The sequence below is a fragment of the Bactrocera neohumeralis genome, chromosome 3 (genome assembly GCF_024586455.1).
Source record: "Bactrocera neohumeralis isolate Rockhampton chromosome 3, APGP_CSIRO_Bneo_wtdbg2-racon-allhic-juicebox.fasta_v2, whole genome shotgun sequence".
Classification (NCBI taxonomy): Eukaryota; Metazoa; Arthropoda; class Insecta; order Diptera; family Tephritidae; genus Bactrocera; species Bactrocera neohumeralis.
Genome location: NC_065920.1, coordinates 30,890,354 through 30,908,946, shown reverse-complemented (window position 1 = coordinate 30,908,946; position 18,593 = coordinate 30,890,354). Strand labels below are relative to the sequence as shown.

The following is an 18,593-nucleotide window of genomic DNA, read 5'->3' as shown; positions in this document are numbered from 1 at the left end:
CTGGAGTGCAGTCTCCTTCAGAGAAGTGGACATTCACTCAGATAGCAGAGCGGCGATACTAGCCTTGAACTCACTTACAGGGCGTTCAGGGTTGGTGTCTTTCTGATAAGACCTCTTGTGTCCTACTACTAGATAGCTGGTTTCGCGGAAGGTCAGCCGGCGCTTGGCCACCATCGGTATATGCACTGTCGCAAAAGCCTTTAGGCACAAGATTGATCGCAGGAGATCTAGAGATCTCTTTGTCCTTCTTCTTGACTGCCCGGCGTTTGGGAGGTCAAGACTTAAGCACTTGGGAGCGCATACCTTCAGACATTTCAATTAACTGGCGAGAGTGGAAATAAAACGCCTGTGCAAATATGTATTGGCTACTAAGCGTTTTGCTAATTTATACACTACATGCAGCAGTCCACGTGCGATATTCGATCAGCCATCTAACCTATTCTAACCTAACCTGCTTTCGTGTGGTAACCCTAACTCATATATACTTCTGTCAAAGATTCATCGCAATGATACAATCATTATTCTTTGTGTCTAACTGACGCTAAAACATCTAAAATACAAATCCGTTCAAATAAAAAATATCAAAACAGGAATCTTTGTACATTGGGTGCATAAATTTTGAGTGCGCTCGAACTCAACCCGTCCCTACCAGAGTTTTTCTCGCATGATATGCAAAACTCGCTACAAACAAGTAAACATTATAACCGGAAAGGCGAACACAACGTTAAGACGATAAAATAATAAAAATACGTGATGCATTTTTGCTGACCAAGAGTGCCGCAGCACCTCAATGTTGCCGCAACTGCACGCCATCAGGCGGTTGCAAGGCGCGCGAACTGGTTTCTGTGGCACTCCATTCATTAAAGATTGCAAAGTGCTGTTGGCTGCTGCAGAGACAGCCTAGCTGCTGTTGTTCTATCTTCTTTCGCTTCTTCACTCCTTTATTTTTTTGATTTCGCCAATAGGTTTTTATTTCTTCTTCCTGTTTATTCCGCATTGACACGCAGCCAGCACGCACCCATCCATTTCATATCACCGTCATCCGCATCTCTTTCGTTATTCCTTGCTGCTTTTGCCACATGCCTGCTGCTCGTGTGCCACACTTGTCGTGTTGCCGACATCACTCGAAACCAGCCGCATCCCGGTGAGCTGGTTGGATGCGGGAAGATATCATATGTATGGTGTATTTGTGAACGAGTACAGGGTGACATAAACGTGATCACCAAAATAGCTTTCGATAATCCATTTGCGAGTTGATTGTTTTTCAATGAAATGCTGTATTTTGATATTTGAGGCTGATTCAGGCCACATATCCTCGAAGTTCATTGTTCTTGATTCTAACTTTTTTGTACTAAAAAAATTATGATTATATTCAGTAGAGAATTAAGCAGATATGTATGCTTTCAGATCAAGGTCGAACTAATCAATGAATTCAGCAGGACGAAGAAGTACTTTGCATTTAAAATATTTTGGAAGCATTCGGCGTGACGTTAATTCAATCCTCAACCTTTATTTGGAATACTACGACTCTGTGACTAATACTATTTTGTTTATCAAAAGAAAATTGGTGGTCTCAATATTCAGATAGATTTAGCAGCACGAAAATATTCGAACCCTGTAAATGTTGGATGAGTAATTATTTCAGTTACATACAGCTTAATATATACATAGGTATAAACTTATTCTTCTGATGTTCTGCCACTTCTTTTACGTAGTACATACATATGTATATGCATATCGAAGTGACGTCTTCTGTTGCACCTGCCGAGCCTTTTTTACTCTCTCTCAACAGCTGCATCATTCATGGGTCTGCAGATGCTTTCATGCCTTCAGATACAGATGTATACGTATGTATGTGCATTAAAAAATAAAAATAATGTACATTTATTGTTTTCATCCTTTAATTTCATTGTAGCGAGGAAATATTTTTGCTTCCACTGCTCGCGCCCCGGTGGATTTATCTCGTTTCTTCTTAATAATTTCTGATTGACGTTCTTATATTTATTCTTGCAAATTGGACAGCAAAATGCGAGTAACAAAAATACATTTATACGAGTGTGTTCATATATTTGTATTTATATTTTACATTCAAGGAAATCATTACCTCACAATAAATTTGTTTTCAGCAATTCGTTAAACTTGTCAAACTTTGTATTTGCTTAGCTTCCACTCTATTGCCATGTCAAGCCATTCACTATCGTCTGTGTTGTTTTTTCAGAAAGTTGTCGACACCGTGGCAGTCGAAAGAACCGTCAAACTGGTGACAGAGGCATCTTCTAAAGTTATTGGCCCCCAATCTCGTGATCGTTTTATACGCTCTACACTGAAATCTAGGCAACAAGTGCCAAAGTTTAGTACAAAATCTGATTTTATCAATAAATTTGACACAGTTTCAGACTAAAACAAGCTTGACATATGGTTGGTTCGTTGGGTTGGGCTTGGGAGGAACCCGAAGAGCAGCCACCCCCACGCGATGGGTTCTGGGTGACCAATACAGGTTAGCTGAGAGCTGCAACAATTTTCACCTTGCGCTGTGGCGCGCCGCCTTTTCGCTCGTATCTCGGGAACGGTTCGTCCTACGGCCATGATCACATATACCATTTCGATAGCAAATGACGTGACAAATAACTTTTGTTTTATACATTTTGCCATGAGATGCGTATTTCAGGCGCTAGGTAGACAATTTCACGATTTTAGGCGAATTTCCGAAATTTCAAGGCCGGAGTTGGGGTTAAAGATGCAATCCGATCTCAAAACAAAAAGTTGCATTGGAATCAGGAAGTACTAAGGCAACTTTTCCGCATTTTTATTTTTTTAGAAATCCCAAATCGAAAAAAGTCCGGAATCGACCCACCCTAGTTGTCGTGTCTTATTGGAACATCAGTTATTGAGAAAAAGGTTATTGATAACAAAAGATCTTTGAGGGTTAAGCGAACTATGCACTTTCATTGCACTTTCTGCATGTAACATGGGTACTAAGGCCCATTCGGTACGCGGGTGATGCCAGTAAGTTTTAATCGCTTATGTGTTATCTTTCGGGACATTTCCACATGATTTTTGCGATCCAGCATCTGGCATTATATCTCATTGCATTGTAGAGTATATTGTTTATAGTGACTTCAGTACTTCTCGTTCTGGTTCGGTAGCCAAACTGATAGCACTTTGACAATCTCATAAGCTATTTTGTTTAACGTAATTCCTTTGTGGGATGGATATATCGAGCCATAACCGCCGGAAAAATGTATCCCACAAACTCGAAATTTTACAGGAGAAGGTTTTTTTTAAATTAAATCAGTTTGAATAAAGCCATTATTTTAAAATTTATAATGTAAATATTTTTTTGTGTAATACATTTAATTTTAATAATTTTAAATAGATATTTGCATCATAACGGTTGTTTTTGTGGGATACATTTTTTTTGCTTTCCTTCTGGCAACCTATTATTAAAAAAGTGTGTGGTTTACACAAAAAAATTGTTTTAAGGAAGTGACTTCCCGTTTTTTTATTTAATTTTTTTACTTAGTCCTTAAAATTAAATTACATTTGATTTAAAAAAAAATAAATGCATACATTTCTTAGTATATTCGATAAAACAAAAATAAAGTAATGTAAATCATATATTTAAAGTTTTCTGTTAACAAAGTAATGTTATTCATATTAAAATCTTGTAAACTTGAATAACGATAGATAAAAATATATAAAGAACGCTAAATACTGTCTTCCTGGTCGGTTTCAGGTAACAAATTTTTAACAGATCCATCCCATTTTAAATTTAAATACTCGTGTTGGAATTTTACGGGTATAGTTTTTCTATCGCAAAGCGTTTTCAAATCCTTATATTTAGCAGAAGAAATGTTTAATATATGATCATATAATTGAGTAGGTCCCTCACAAACTATTTGGGAGTTTCGTCTGGATCGTGGAATTGAATCTAGATCATCATTTTAGGTTTCAGATTCATCAGAGTAGCCATATTTAAGAGTAATATTTGAAATTTTTTTTTCTAATGTAGCAGAGCATAATTTTGTAAATTGAATTTTCACTGAATTTTGAAGTAACGCCTGTGAAAATGTCTTCCAGTCTTTAAAATCACTGTTAGTTAATTCAATACAATTATATTTTCTTGGGTTAGTTCTTGCATTTGATATTATGGTGTACCACTCACTTGGAGCCCAAATAGTCCTATTCCGAATAAACGATTCAATTGTAATATGTATCGAATCAACAGGCATCATGGTGTGTCCAGGCAACAAGTATGTGATTTTTATATTAGTCACAAAATTAGAATTTTCAACAAAATAGGTTAATGTCGCAAGCATAGCTCTGTTTTTGTTCTGTCCTGCGCAGCTATCACAATAAAGATGGACTATCGACTGGGTTTTTCCTTCATCGACTAATTTAAAGTATTGGAAAACAGTTGTGCAAATTTCATTACACCCTCGTTTACCATCCTTTTCTCCCCATAAAAAAACAAAACCCATCTCTTGTACCACTCTCATAAAAACTTTCATTGTAGAATGAATATTTTCTAGAATAGAACAAAGAAACACTTTTTCCATAGGGAGTATTTAAGACCTTTTGCAAGTCGAAACTTGTACATAAATAAGCCGGATTCTCTTTGCATAGCTTTTGGTCCTCCAAAAATATTTGCTTACATTTCTCTTTGTCCTTTAGATGAATTTGATACTCTTCTGATGAATGCAATTGCTTTTTGGATTCTGTGTCTAAATTATTGTAATTCTCGCATAAGATACATTTATCTTTTTTAGGTAAATGAAAGCCTAAATTGAAACTGTTTTTAAAAATATTACGGAATACTCTTAACGATAACTGACTATTTACTTTATTAATAGTTTTCAAATGTTCTACATAATGCTGATATACAGTTTGGACATTTTTTCTTTAAGCACGGGTTGGGCAAAACACTCGTATTTTTTTCTTAACTTTTTGCAGCCTTTTAGGTATTCTCTTTTGCTTTCTGTAGCCCCTTTTCCCAACACACGTTTCCTCCTCGACTTCTTTTAAACTTTCCAAACCATTTAAATCAACGAAAGATTCATCTGAATCGCTATACGGTACCAGGGAGAGCTGTAAAAATATCCAATAATTAAAAACAAAAACATATTTTGCAAAAAAAACAAATTCATACTTTCGACATATTGTTCTAAAGCTTTATCTTTAATTAAAGTCTCAAAAAATTGTGTTTTTTTCCCCTTGTGTTTCATTTATTTTAAAAGAGAATTTAATTGTATCCCACACAAGCGTTCAAAGAAAATGTAAACAAGTCACCATATGCATTTACATTAAAATTGTTTTTGTTATAAGATCATAACGGTTTAATCTGCAGCCATTAAATTTTGACAGATGATGCAAATGATGTTGAACTATCGATTTCGATAACAAACCAAAAATCGATTATGGTGTGGGATACATTATTTTGGAGGTAATGGCTCGATATATTAGGTATATACATATGTAGCTCTGGTACTCTTTACTCAAATCAACAGTTATCCTAGAGAACTGCGAGTATTGTTCCGAGTTCATAACATGGTGTAAAGAATTGTTTGGTCTATAACGTGTCCGTCTGGAATATTTTTAGTAGACCGCATTGGAAAGGTAATGAGAGAAACTGTCAACAGCGACTAGAGAGAAGTTTGAAAAATTTTAATGAAATAGCGGGCTGCCGCATTTACCGTATTATAATTTGTATTTTTGAATTTTTGTTTTCACCCATTCATAGAAAGCTCGATGAAGCGAAAGTTAGTGATAATTAAGAAGCAAAAGCCGAAGAAAAAAAATCGCTCCACACACCTATTATGTAAAAGTAAGTAGCGTGTCATAATTTATACCCGATGACTACTACTAAACCCGGAAAAACAAACCGTAATACTCTACTTCTAAAAAAATGTTTACAATAATGCAACAAGTCGCCTACAGGATTCAAAATTTTTAAACCTCCGATGAAGCCCAAATTCTTTAAATGCAACACTCTCTAACCCTACCTATTAGTATATGGACCTTCAAGTGTTTGAGTATTTAAGTAATTATGTGCAAATTGTGTAAACCAGCAAACAGCTCGATGTATGCCACTTCTGCATTTCGTTTTGCTGACTTGTTGTTGTAAAGAAATTTCCAAGCACAATTTTGCACTTACTCGAGTGGTTTAGATGCTTCTTCATTATCTGCTTGCGGTATAATAATCTGTTGCAGTATCTTTCCAAACAACAACACACCTAGCTATGGCTACAAATATATGTGGACTAAGTGCACTTGTGTGTGTGTGTGTGTGCGAATATGTATCAGAAACCCCAGCAGATTTGGAAAATCAAGAGCTGCAGAAGTGAATTGGTGGCTGTTAATGGAATCGACCTTGAAGTATGGTAAATGAATTGATGCAGATGAATGAGCTGAATATTAAATAAGAACTTGCCCATAAGGACTTGCTGATGCTTTAAGCTAAATATTTGTATCTTAGGGGTACAAGTAAGATTCAGATAATGTAAGCTTCTCAAATTTCGGCAAATACACTTATATGTTAGTTTATGTTACATATGTACATAATACGATTTTAGTTTAATCTTTACAACACAAAGTTCACGATGGAAACAAATATGCGAGGTTTCGAAAAGTTGGCATAGTCTCGCCCTCCAATAGTTTAAACACAAACATTTTTACCGCAAGAGTAATATAATAGGTTTTTACAATTGATTTAACCATGGCCGTTCGTCTGTCCGCCGGTCTGTATATACGTGAGTTAGATCCTCACTAAAAGCCAATAAATCAATAACTATATACGCCAGCTACATTAAATTTTACCTCCGAGGTGACACGGAAGGGCTTTATGGGAGCTTGTGTGGAAATTGTACGATGAGCGTGGCACCGCCCACTTTTTGGTGAAATCCCATTTCTCTATACATGACCAACCGATTTCGACTAAATTTAGTACGAAACTTTTTTTCATAATCCAATGTCCAATTGCGCAAAAAGGGCGAAATCGGACTACAACCAAGCCCACTTTCCATATGTAATAATTTTGAATTCCACTTGATTATTTTACTTGATATACTGTCAAGTATCAATAAGTAAATTATATAACGGAATAACATTTTGCACTAAAAATTCCTTTGAAGTATGACACCTTCTGACCAAAAATTGTCCAAATAATCGGTATCTATAGTTGACATTTTGACCGAAAATATCGGTCAATAAGTGAGATATACAATTGAAACAGAATCCTTTCTTGAAAATATGGTCAATATTTAAGTGATCTCAATGAAAATTACATTATTTTGTTTATAACAATATCTCTTTGTGTCTTAAATAGAAACAAATATGCGGATAACTACAACCAGGATTTTCGAACATTCGGCTTACTTCGCTCCACATAATTGATAATTGTATATGAGGAACTTTAATGAAACTCAGGGAACATTTTTTTAGCATGTGGCATTATAATGGCTAATAGATAAAATTGGGTCGATACTACCCTAACTATCATATACTACTTATAAAGATATAAGTTTTTCTAACAAACTTTATGCCGAATTCGTTAGTCAGTGTATGAGTTATATAGAGTATATGTACATATGTATGTATGTATATATAAAATTGGCTTTGAATCTCCCAGGTTGCAAGAGTATAAAATGTTCGAGCGAGCCGCAAATACAGATAAACAAAAACAAAAAGCAGAATCTACGAAAAGATGCGGCGACTAACGGAAGATTCAAGACCAAGGTCCACTCGTGTAGGAGCCAAAATAGTGATCTAGTGGCTGCTGTTCAGAGCTTACTGAAGTTATGGAGGTAACACTACTCTAGCCGGCTGAACGACAGTGAAAGTGTAACATCTGGAGATAGAGAACAATCGATGATGATGTAATAGATGTTCCATTGCCCGACTATGGTGGGGTTCGAAACGCGCACGAAGGCGAACAGCTGACAAGGTGCATGTGTCAGTTTCTTTGCAAGATATGGTCGAATGAAAGCCTGCACGACGATTGGAAGCTAAATGTGCTCTGACAAATCCACATAAAGAGGGATCCCACAATCTGCGCCAGTTACAGTGGGATAAGCCTGCTTAATAAAAGCTCTTATCGAACGTAGTGTGTTCGAAGACTGAAGCCCATGGTCTGCAATTCGACCTTATCTGTGTGGCTGTAGACCTGGAAAATCTACTTTCGACCAGATTTTTATTAAGCGCCGAATCTTGAAAACGATCCGTAAAAAGAGGATCGACACACATCCCCTTCTTTGTCACCGCCTTCGACAGTACGAAATGGAACTGCCTCTATGCCGCTATGTCGGAACTTGTTATTCCCGCAAAGCTAATACGGCTGTGTAAGTTGACGTTGAGCAATACCAAAAGCTCGACCGTTCGATACCAAGCGAGGTTTCAGGCAAGGAGTGATTCCTTCATTCTATTTCTGGAGAATACGAGCTGCAGATCTAAATAAAGAAGGTACAATCTTCCTTAAGACTGCTGGCGTACACCGATGCTATTGATATCATTGGTCTCAACCACCGGGTCGTTGGTTCTGATTTCTCCAGATTGGATAAGGAAGAGAAGCGTATGGGTCTGGTTGTGAACGAGAATAAGACGAAATATCTAGTGTCATCAAACAAACAGTCATTGCGATCTCGATTTGGCTCCCACGTCACTGTTTATAGTCATAACTTCGAAGTCGTAGAAGCAGTACTTTTCGTCTATCTTGGAACCGGCATTAACACCAACAGCAACGTCAGCTTCGAAATCCAACGCAGAATGACTTTTGCCAACAGGCACTAATTCGGGCTGAGTAGGCGCAAAGACCAAATTCTACAAATCACACATCATCCCCGTCCTACTACATGGTGCAGAGGTATGGACGATGCCAAACATCTGATGAGTAGGCGGGATTTATGCTGCGGAAGATTTATGGCAACAGCGAATACCGCATTAAAAGACAGCGGCTACGTAGGCTATGTCATGTCGTTCGAACAAATGAAAACACTCCAGCTCTGAGAGTATTCGAAGGAAGAAGAGAGATCGAGACCAAGTACGATGGGCGCGCTGTAGTTAATTCGGCTATAAACGCATAAGCGGTGTCCACCTCAATAAAGAAGGCATCTCTTAGTGATAATCAGGATTAATGGACAACTCTTTTAGGGCCATTTACCGAACCGCACGCTTAATAGTCATTTCGCTTCATATCTTGCACGAAGTGGATTTTGTAAGCCCGCAATTCATGATTCTTCCGCGAAATCTTTCATAAAGTAGATGGGCTCAGTCCGAATTGTTGTGCGTGATGAAGGTTGGATAACTTTTTCGATACTCTGCGCCACATCAGTAATATCGTATCTCTGAGGATACCCATAATCCACTAGAATATTGGTTGCTCGAATTACCGACTCAGCTATAAATGCATCCAGGTATGCCGTAATGGCACTGCACAGCCGTAACCGCTGAAAGCTATACATTGCAATAACAATAACAATACAAACAAACTTCGGCTTTCTCATTGATTGCAAGCAATTTTCACAATTGTTTATTTACATAAATCCCTTTATGCTTAACTTACTATAACTAATGAGTATAATTATAAAATATCAGTACTTTTAAAAGAGAAATCATATTGAAATATACATACCTAAGACCAGTATAAAAAACATTTGGCTTATGCCTCTGTTTAAGATCCTCTCGCATATTTGCTTAATTAGTGCTAAATGCCATAATTATCTTATTATCGACCACAATCTCTTTGTTTCTATATATATGTATATGTAGGTACATAGAGATGTATAACTTATCAGTGTAATAAACCATTTGCTTCTTGAGAAGCAACTCTCTACACTTCAACAAGTCGAGAGGAAAGCAAACCGAAGCCAAGCAATGAGGCTGAAGTAGTGAGAAATTCCGACAGAACTTAATTGCCAGGCACTTCTGTAAGCGGCGCCATACTTTGCCAATAACAACGACCGCACCGGAGCTTTGGCTAACAATAGGTGCCACTCGAGCGAGCGAAAAGTGTTAAGTACAATGGCAACACTGGCACAGTGGGCGAACCGCAAGTTGTACAAGCTGATTCTTGGCATTCAATTTAATACCGCGAAATTAGCAGGAAAGCACTTAACTAAGCGTTTTGGCGGAGAAGCGCGGAACGCGAGCAAATACTGGAATTTTAATTGTCGAATTCCAAAAAAGTAGGAACGAGTGGTGGGAAGCAATAGCTCACACACTTCTTCTCCTGCGATATTGGGCGGTGTGATTTTCTCCTCAATTAAGGCGTCTGCAGTGTTTACGGTTTTTACCTCCGTACGAATCACAAATATTTGTGGCAGCTCTACAATAAAATACTCTTCGGCTTTTTATGTTGCCTAAAGTGTTGAGCACTCGAAAGGCTTCGGTTGCTCTTTGTGTGAACCGAGCGCAAGAAATTGTGGAAAACCACTTTACGAAAACTTTCAAGCGGAGAAACTTTTTCTGAATTATTACCTATATCCCTCTCTCCTCTTTCTCGGCTATCTACCACTCTCAACTCTTCCTCCTTGCAGCATGCCTTTAACATTTAGTATGCCGCGGCAGCCATAATTTTATTCGAGCAGATAGAACAACTGTAATTTATTGTCGCTTAATAATTGGCAGTTTTGAATGCAAATTATATAATTTAGCCAACCAACATTTAAATGCCAGTACACGTACTCATGACTTTTGCGCTCATAGCAGACACGCTACCAAAGAGTTGTCGCTGAACCCGGCTAGTTTTTGCCAAACCAAAATTGCCATGGACAACGAGTTATTTCCGTTTTCCATTTCTCTTGTAAGGTGTCGCCAGCTATTGATGTTCGAAACTTCTGAACTTATTTATAGTCATGCCGCATAATTAATTATCTATAAAATTATATATACGTACTTATATGCGTGTATATATTTATAAGGGCATGTAAGTGTACTTAGATACTAAATTACAAACGCACAATGCCTACCAGATAATGGTTTCAAAATTAATTTTTTAAGCCAATGAATAATTTCTGTCACATCTGCAAGCAAAGATGTCAAGAGCTTTGAATTATTGACTTGTAAATAATATATTTACTTGTATTTTATTGCTCAATTTTTAGTGAGAGTTAGAGTAAAGACTTTGATAGTCTGCCTCAGCGGTACATCTATTGCATAGTCAATGCACTGAAACTCAATCTAAATTTCGGCCTTTGTTGGCACTTAAAAATCACACATCTTGCCGTTAGGTTTAGTTAAGAGTCGATACCAAGGGGAATCTAACTTGAAGGGTTCGGAACGACAACGTTGTAGTACCTAAAAAAACCCCTTACACTGGATCGTAAGACCCTAACAAATCTAAAAAGCGTTCTGAGCCTATCACAAGCTTGTTGAGACGTTTCCTGCTTCAGCCATAGTCTTGCGAAGACTAGACAATGGAATAGAAAGTGCCTGGATGTCTCCATCTTACCACCCTCCATACAACTTTGACAATTATCGCCCGACAAGATTTTTAGCCTTCTAGCATGAATGCTTATTGAACAATGTTTAGTAAGAAGTCCTACTTTTCTCCGGGAAAGTGCCTAGTTCAGTAGATCTCCTGCATTCTATTTTTGTTAACCAACGACCAACGCCTAAAGCATACATTACCAAAGAGATTCTTACAGAAACTTCCCCCCTCAACTTTACTTCCTAGCTTCGAACAACGACTTCTTCTCATTCACATCTCCGTCGTCGGTACGTGAACAGAGAAAATTCGCCACTAGTAGCTCTGCGAGGCAGTGAATAACGTTTTTTAGCGATGCAGTTGAAGAAGGAGAGAATTTCAGCGTGCTCTTCTTCGGACTTCTTCATGCTTGTGTAGTCAGCAACCATGAACCTTAGAGCACACTTCGAAACAGTACCCCTGCCGGTAATGTCCACGGGTGCTATGTTTAAAGTAGCACTAAGTGCTTTGTTGGTGTAGTCCGTTGTGCACCGGAGTTGCCGTTGAGGGACGCTCTTTGGACACGTTCAAGATTTTTAGCAAGTGTTATCTCTTCGAACGCCCTTTACCAGTCGAATACATTAGATAACATTATTAGCCAGACTATGGTCTCGTTGAGCCACAAGACTACTACCTTTATTGGGAGTCCACACCTATTTTCCTATAGTTCCTCTGCAGCAATATAAGGCAACAGATGCATTTCTTATTCTCTCCCCAAGGGCCTCCACGAAAGATTTCTTTAAAGGATATGCCCTGGATATTTCATCTTATCAAAAAATTGAACATGTGTACATCCGAAGGAGCGGCAGAGGTACGACTGGAATCTGATACCTTCTGGTAAATAAGACCATTTTAATTTTACTTGAGTAGACGACTCAGCCGATTCTTAGCAATTTTAAAAGAAATTTCATCTGCTCCAAAACTCAACCAAAATTTTTCAAGTTTTATCTTCTACTGATTGGTCATTAGCTGATGCTTTCATCCACTATATAATACTATAATCTATAAATAATATGAAACAGTTAATATATTGGCAACCCTATAATGACTTCTACACCCTTATAGGTATACCATGTCTTTCGACGTATGGGAAGAGACCAGGTACGAAATTTATGTTCAGAAAATACCCAACGAGTTTCGGCGGATTTAATGACTTTATTAAATATCATTCCTTCTAAGGTTATGTGCGAAGCATGTATTTTGAAGATAGCTGTGTCACGTTAAAAAGACATATCGTTTCAGTTGGGACGCTTTTGACGCTTTCTGACGTACAATTTATCGTCTTAACTTGAGTAACGCTGATACAATAAGAGAGTAATAATGATACAAAAAGAATAATTATATTCAGAAATTGTATGCGAGTTATTTAAGCTCTGCACAGACTGGTGAAAAGGTTTTTGGGCATATTGAAAAAGACAAACTTTTAATGGAAAACCGTCGTAAAATTGGCGTGAAAGGAACATTATTCACTAATAGCTCGTAAAATAGTTCTTGCTATGAAATAACCCAGAAAAGATAGGAATGTACTAAATGTAGAATAAAGAAATAATAATTCATGTAAAAGCTCTAAGCCTGATTTCCTTCAAGCGACAGAAATAACTCTATCAAAAGCTGGAAAACTTTTGATACTTTTAATTAGAACATAAGCTGCATACATGATGTACTATACTCGTATGTATCTTCGTCTTTTCATTGAGGACACGGATTGGTTTGACAAAGCATAAGCGATGAACAATTGTTATAACGGGTTTTTCAATAAGAGTGCTACAAATGTATGGAACTCGATTTATTTTGCATGGCCTCGACGAGTACGCTTGCAGAAGTCCAGATGCTGAACCCAATTTTCGACGGTTTTCAAACATAAATCGGTCGATACTGCTGCATTTTCATGTTCGATATTCGTACGAAGTTCCTCAATCGTCGCTGGATTGTTGGACTTGACTTAGCCCTATAGAAAATAGTCTAAGGGCTTAAATCCCACGATCGAGGCGGCCAATTGACTGGGCCGTTTCGTGAGATAACACGTTCACCAAACTTGGTTTTCAATAAATCGTTTTTGACATTTGCTATGTGGCGCCATCTTGTTGGAAATATATATTGCCCAAGTCCATATCATCCAATTCGGGCCAAAAATATTCGGTTAACATTGCACGTAGCGATTCCCATTCAAAGTAACGCGCCGGTTTTGATTCTCACGGAATAAGTATAGTATGATCCAATGAGGCCGCCGGCCAATAATTTTTTCGGGACGCAATGGTGACTCATGGAATACGTACTGCTACTACTTTCACAGGAATAAAAAATTTCATTGATATTCTAAACCTTAATATTGCAGCTCTTATTGAAAAATCTGCTCTTAAAGTTGAGGTCACTGACTCTGAATTTCCATATAAAATTTGAATAATTTCGACTCGTTGTTGGATCGTATATCTTTCCTTGATGAAATGGCGAGCCTTACTGAAGAGAAATGTCAAAAGAGGAGGAAAAATGATGGTTTCGTTTGCTGTCCCTATCGGTCTACATTTGTAGTGCCCTATTGAAAAACCCTATAAAATGTTTAATTTTAAAGCTACAACTGTTCCTCATTGCGAAATATATGTATTACATACACACAGTTAATTACAGCACAAATAGACCACAAGCCAGATCGATGCATCTGCCGGATTATATATACTTGTGAGAATTTTCAATCCATTTTCAATGCATGTTGTATGCTCATTCCGCACGAAGTGAATCCGTAAGATTGAACGGTAAGGTAATTAGTCGATTTCGAGCCGACTTAAGTATGCTTATCGTTATTAATGCAGTTCCATCAGCTGAGATGGCTATGCGCTCTTGATGTTACGATTTACAGGCAACTCAATTATATTCAATTCCATGAGCTTTCATGTGCAGGCCGGCCTGCAGGCGTGCTTATGGAGCTTATATGTATTAATTTGTATTCTGTTGAAAAGTAGCAAGTATTGAACAAAAGTTTACTATTATGGCATAAGTATGTATGTATACTATATATTTACTTGAAAGTATGAATGAATGAATTTCGATAAATATCTTTATTCGAAACCTTAGTAACGTCGAATGATTTAGGGGTACATATCAGTTGAATGTATGTTAAAGTGCTGTAGGTAAAAACGAACTAATTAATTTTTCAAAGACAAATTTCGGAAAATTCGTCTTATCTTTATCTGGTGTCTTACTTATCCCAACCACATAAAAAAAACGATCTTTGAACACAATAAAGAAAAAGATGGGATATTATAATATTTTTCGACATTGAAAAGTGTTTATTCTCAATCAAATTTTTGGTATAATTGATTTATGATAACTGAGATTTGTTCAGTTGACTTGGGAAAAAACCCATACGATATTTCGGTGAGATATATTGTCAAAATCGAAAGATTTCCTTATAAGAACTTACTCTTGAATAAAAGGAATACGTTCTTGGAGCATTCCTGGCCATTTCTGGACCGTTCAGCAAAGTCTCTACGGAATATATTCTGATTGTATCCAGTCAGTAGGTCCTGCTATGCAACCTACATCATCAACCTGCTATACAAAGCTGGAGCAGAAGCTTTTTTACCTCTAGACGGATAAGAGCAGAATGGGACGATGGTAAAATGACCAAAGAAGCCTGTAGAGGTGGAGTGCTATACCCGTTTCTGTGGACATTAGTGGTGAAGAAACTGCTATGGAACTTGGGCGGCAAAGCCTCTAAGATAGTGCCATATACGGATGACATTGCTACCTTAATAACGGGTAGGTGAATACAGATGACCACCACTTTCAATACGGTCCAGAATTGGAGTTTGCAAGCACGTCTGGGGTTGAACCAGGAAAAAATGAATATGCTTGTGTTTACAAGAAAGCACAAAACTTTTCGTTCGGTCCCTTCGATAAATGTAACTCTCCCTCAATGACCGCACCTTGTGATAGTTTTGGACACCAAACTGCTGTGGAAGCACAACGTGGAAGAAAGAGTGAGAGACGCTAGCAATGCTTTCTTTATCCCTCTCTCATGCACTGGTGTTACACAGCTATTGTAAGGACAATTCTGCTTTACGGTGAAAGTAGAAAGGTGGACCGGCGTACGAAAATCCACCTACCGTAAGCCAATAGAATGAGTTCAGAGGCTCGCTGCACTGTGCATAACGGGAGCTTTAAGAATAACTCCAACGGCGGCTCTTGAACAGTTACTAAACATGCCACCTATAGACCTCTTCGCTGTAAACTGCGCAGCAAAATCGGTAACGACTACTGTCTGCAAGAGAATTTACATATAGAACCCTTAGTCATAACTCGGTGGGTAAGGGTGGGTGGGCAAATACCGACTATATAATCCCACTTTTCAACTTTGAAAGAAGTTTCATACAAAACATAGAAAAAGATTGCTGGCGTAAAGGTATGTTAGCTACGCGCAACACTCTAAACATTTATACGGATTGTTCGAAAATTAATATTATTTCAAGCTGAAGTCTTAGCTGTTGCGAAGGCCGCGGAGCTGGTCTCTAATGCACCTTCAGACAATTCGAGAGTCAAGATCTACGTAGACAGCCAATCAGCAATTAAGTCAGTAACCTCGTATCGAATATCAGCTAGAAGTGTCTTGGGAAGCTAGGAAATAACAACATTGGGAAACCAATACATTGTCTAAACGACGATCTGGGCGGAAGCGTGGTAAATAAAATCAAAACCCGATGGAGCGAGATACCTGGGTGCAAAACTGTAAAAGTCATGTGCAAAACGGTTGATCGTAAGTACACAAAATTCCTACTGGCAATCGATAGAAAAAACTGTAGGAACATGATCGGAATACTAACTGGTCACTGACTGATGGCGACACACGTCCGCAGAATGTTGCTGACAGATCGAAATATATATAATATATATTTGGTAGTTTGCACCAGAAAGAGAACATTTATTAGCTTTACAAAAGGAAGTAGTACAATAAGGGTTACCAGGACATATAATTAATTAATTTAGAGTTGCATTTTTAAGCTTTGTCACAGTTGTTCTGCGCACGGGGTGACTCCGCCACAGTACCCACCTCCCAGAGAGCTGTAAATAGTACGATGAAGGCGAGCTTTAGGCGATCGATGTAAACTTTGACCTTGCTGGCATTGACTTCGACAACAAAGTACTTAGCAGTGCGGCTGACAACCTTGAAAGGGCCTCTGTAGAGTGATGAGAGGTTTATGATCAGTGTACACATGACAAGCACGTCCTTCGATCATGTAACGAAAGTGGCGAACAGCAAGATACAGTGCAGTCAGCTCTCGATCATAAATGCTGTAGCGAGTTTCTGATTTAATACATTTATTCAGGTAATGCTTTGGATAAAAACACTACTTAACAAATCTGAAAGAAAAATTTCCGACTGATGTGCTACATCTTAAGAAATTCTAACAACAAATAGCCTCTAACGTCACAGTCGAAATATTACTGTGAACTAGTATTATACGAACAAATTTTGTGAAGAATTAAATCTTCGATACAAACTGAACATGTCTGTGCCAAATCTGGTGAACATATTATAGCTCGTCAAATTAAAAAGTTTTCCAAACAAAAATTAAATTCCAATCGTGCAGTTTGTATGGCAGCTATGTATGTATGTGCTATAGTGATCTGATATTGGTGATTCCAACAAATGAGCAGCTCTTTGGAAAGAAAAAGATTCTTTCAACATCACAGACCGATATCTCAAAAAACTGAAGAATTAATTCGCGTATATACAGACATACTGTCAGATGATTTTCTAGTTAAAAATCGTCTTATTAAGGATTTAAAAATTTCAAGCAGGTGGCAACGCTCTAATTTTTCCTTCAACTTTAAGCATTATAGAGCTACCTCAGTTTGAGCTGGCAACTTTTGTCTCTACTCACTATTTTCAAGCCAGCTGGCGATGAATCGATTTTATATTTTTAAATAAATTACATAATTATAAATGCAATTACTTAATTGTTTATTATTCATATACACAATTGAATAGTACCGCAACATTCAATTGAGAAATCAGCTGATTCGCTCTTTGCGACTTGAAAGCGGCGATAAATAATATTTTCTAGCGAAAAGTTTAATTTTCCAACGAATTTCGCGGCCACTGCGGCAGAAACCACGCCAAACAGTTAAAATGCCTTCCCTCGCCACATGACACGCACACACAAAGCACATTTTTAAAATGCAAACACACACACACACAAGCGTGAAATTGCAACATTTTATGCTTAATTAAAATTCAGGAAATATGAGGGCAAATTAAATATGTTAAGAGCATATTTTTTATGAGAATCGCGAGCGCCGACTGATTTAAATCAACATTAATGCATGCGTTGACCACAATTAATTGCAATCAGTTACTCATTTGTTTCTCTTTAGTAATGCAGATGTGCTACGCAACGCTTTATATTTGTATTAATTATGAGCACCGTTACAGACTGTTATACACACTGCATATTGCATTACATTAAAATGTGCAATTATGTATAAAAAACAACAAAATTAAGTATATGCATAACTGTATGTGAGTATTCATAATTGTTGTAAAGCAACTGACCTCAGCGTGGTCTCTTTCACAGTTATGCTTGCTTTAAAGCCATGGCAAACATTCGCACTCACACATACAAATATCACGCATATTAATACTTGTAGCCACGGCCGATAGTCCGGAATGCCGTTGCTGTACCTTACTTAAAGCATAATTAAAGCACTTTGTTAAACATATGAAACCTGCTCGAAAGTGAGATCGCGTATGTATGCACTATGCAGTGCTCACATATGTGTGTGTGTGTGTATAAAACTTATACTAGCATATACTGTATATAGGATATTTACACTTCATAAAAATTTATTCACATCATAAACAGAAAGTGTGCTAGCTTTATGGTTGTTTGGAAGTCAAGCATCTGCAGCGCGCAAAATGTCTGTGTGTGTGCGAAAGAGTGGGATTAGGCAACCGTAAAGCAGACACAGCTTGGCACACTTTTAGGCGCACGATACACAAGTTCATATTAGCGTTACATCATAATGTACAGTGGGTTAGAAGTGCAGTTAAATGTGTTTAGAAATTTTTGAATTAAATATATTAAAATTGAGCTTGATTACTTTATACAATCAATATAATAATTGTCGGATATATATA

General features: G+C 37.5%; 1 long non-coding RNA gene across 1 annotated transcript; it reads right to left on the bottom strand.

The window, feature by feature from the left end:
* Nucleotides 1-4,827: 4,827 nt before the first annotated feature.
* LOC126753123 (uncharacterized) lies at nt 4,828-5,298 on the bottom strand. The gene is made up of 2 exons (XR_007666091.1): nt 5,150-5,298; nt 4,828-5,088 (listed from the first exon to the last, which is right to left on the bottom strand). It is a non-coding gene; the product is annotated as an uncharacterized LOC126753123 (long non-coding RNA).
* Between the last annotated feature and the right edge of the window lie 13,295 nt (nt 5,299-18,593).